This window comes from Lynx rufus, unplaced genomic scaffold (assembly GCF_022079265.1).
Source record: "Lynx rufus isolate CCGP_SWC_20201006 ecotype Redwood Valley unplaced genomic scaffold, mLynRuf1.p SCAF_24, whole genome shotgun sequence".
Classification (NCBI taxonomy): Eukaryota; Metazoa; Chordata; class Mammalia; order Carnivora; family Felidae; genus Lynx; species Lynx rufus.
In genome coordinates, this window is record NW_025814839.1 from 15515903 (window position 1) to 15518876 (window position 2974).

The following is a 2974-nucleotide window of genomic DNA, read 5'->3' on the forward strand; positions in this document are numbered from 1 at the left end:
CCTCTGCCATTCCAGATTACCCATTCCCCTGTTGGGTGCTTGGGATGATGAAAAAGCTCTGGAAATGGACAGTTGTGGTGGTTACAAAACATTGTGAGTATACTCAGTACCTCTGAATTGCACAATACAGAGTGATTAAAATAATAAATCTTCTTGTGTTTATTCTCATCACTATAAATTATCAGTTCAAAACCAAATTATATGTAAGAAGCTGTACTTATACAAATATCCTTCTTGTCCTGGTATGTGGTACCCTATTCTAACTCATCGTCATCAGTAAAACTTGACAATAATTTTTAAAATTATTTTTCTTATAAATTCCACATATAAATGAGATCATATAGCATTTGTCTTTCTCTGTAGGGCTTATTCCTCCTAGGGTAATATCTGGCAGGTTCGTCCATGCTGTCACAGATGGAAGAACTTCCTTGTGGAAAGACAAAGGGCTGGACTTCTTTGTGCACAGATAGGGGACATCCTGCCCTGTCGCCCCACAGCCGGCCTGCTGCTTGGATCACTGATGAGCCCTGATGTCACAGGAGAAGAGAGGAGGACAGAGTCAGGGCCCGGGAGTTCAGGAAACCAGCCACAGGGGTACCCAAAGTCCCTGATGGTGTCCGCTTTGGTAAATTCACATCTGTGGGATCTACTTCCCACCTTCCCAAGAGCAGACCCAGCATTTTGTAGCAATGAAGGAGTGCTGCATGTTACCTTCACAAGCACTACTGAGGGTTTTGCTGACACCTAAAGTTTCTCCCCTGGCTAATCACCGTCCCCTGACATCACAATTTCAGGGGCAAGTAGCTAGCCTGGATGCCCAGCCAGCTCTGTGCCTGCTAGTTCTTCTGTTCTGAGTCCTCCCTCGGCACCAATCTTATTTAGTACATCCTACCTGGAACACACAGCTATTCAGCCAGCTCTGAGCACAGGAACCTGGAGGGAAGGGAGCCTCTGCCCCAACCCCTGGAGGAACAGACTCCACATTCTGGAGGACTGTCCACCTGTTGCGATGGTCCAGACTCTGATCAGAAAACTAAGACAGTGGATGTGCCTTTGTAAAGAGAAAAAGGGCCAGCTCAACACTCTCTGACTTTTACACTTTAACCACCAGACAAAATGTCGGCATTGTCATGGGTTTCTTTGATGCCTGTTTGTTTGTTGGCTTGTTTGTTTTCCTGACAACACAAAGAAGTTGAATAGGACACTGGGAGGAGGAAGCGTATTGTGACCTAGAAGCTACTTCCAAAGACAGTCCGTGTGCATTCAAGTTACTTTCAACTGGAAGAGAGTCAGACTGCAGGGATCTGAGCAGCCTGAGATATTTGTCCCACTTCCCCATGTGTCTGTGTCACTGTGACCAGCACTACTGTGCCCGATTGCACAGTAATAGTCAGCCTCGTCCTCAGGCTGCAGCCCAGAGATGAGCAGAAGCCCTGCATTGGCCGAGGCATCTTTGGACCCGGAGAAGCAGGTGGGGACCCCAGGTCCCAACTGTGTACTGGAGTCTGAGTAGTAGTACAGGAGATACCGGGGAGGGCTCCCTGGATTCTGTTGGTACCAGTATATGTAGTAGCCTCCAACATTGATGTCCCTGCTCAGGGTGCAGGTGAGTCTGGCTGTTGCTCCCAGAGATGCAGAAAGGGAGGCTGGCTGAGTCACAACAGGCTGGGACAGGGAACCTGCAAACACAGACACAGCAGAGGGAAGACAAGGGACAGGGTACATGAGATTAGGAAGCTGAGCCACAGGGATTTGACTCTGGCTGCGGGCCCACCCTGGTCCCCTGCATCCTGTCCCTACCTGTGCAGTGACAGAGGAGCACGAGGAGGACGGGGATCCAGGCCATGGTGACACACCCCCTTCTTAGGCCACAGAGCTGGGGCTGGACTGCCCCTGGCCTGTCTTATCCCCTGTCCACAGGGTCACAGAGGAGGGGCTGCTCATGCAAATGAGACCCACACCCGCCTCTTCTCCATGTACACACACAGGGTCTGTGGCCCTTGGACACGGAGACTTCCTGATGCACTGCGTTCCCCCTGGGTGGGCCTGGAAGCAGCAGCTGTGGGGACCACACACAGCCCCAGGGCCAGGGACTCCTCCAGGTCCTGACCGGACACACCTGCCTTGGCCCCACTGGATGCAAGGGGCCCAGTCCTTGCTTTCTGTCAGTGGAGGACTGTCCAGCTGGATGCCCCTGTCCTGCAGAAAGCCCCAGACACAGTGTCACAGTGCCCCCTGCTGGTCTCTGGGTGAACCTCTCCTTTCCCACCTCTGGCTTCCCTGATGCCTGTGTTTCCATAACCTGAGAATGACCCTCCTTGGAAAGAGAAAGGTCCTGCTGTGATGTCACTGAGCAGGTTCCCCTGTGAAGGGGGGGGGGGGGGGGGTGGCGGCGCTTCTAACGGGAGGGACACATGCAGTCCTGACCCAATGGAGCCTGTGAATCTTGATATTGGCTCAGGTCATGATCTCGCAGTCCTGGGATCCAGACCCATATTGGACTCTGCACTGAGCAGGGAGTTGCTTGGGACTCTCTCTCCCTCCCTCTCTCTTTCTCTCTCTCTCTGCAACCCCCTCTCAGAAAGAAATAAATAGGGGCTCCTGGCTGGCTCAGTGGGTTAAGTGTCCGACTTTGGCTCAGATTATGACCTCACAGTTCCTGAGTTGGAGTCCTACCGAGGGCTCTGTGCTGACCACTCAAAGCCTAGAGCCTGCTTCGGATTCTGTGTCTCCCGCTCTCTTCCTCTTCCTTACTCTGTCTCTCAAAAATGAATAAACGCTTAAAAAATTTGTAATAAAAAAATGAAAATAAACGAACAAACTTTAAAAATCTAAATGTATGGGGCGCCTGGGTGGCTCAGTTGGTTGTGCGTCCGACTTCGGCTCAGGTCACGATCTCGCGGTATGTGAGTTGGAGTCCCACGTCGGGCTCTGTGCTGACTGCTCAGAGCCTGGAGCCTTTTTCAGATTCTGT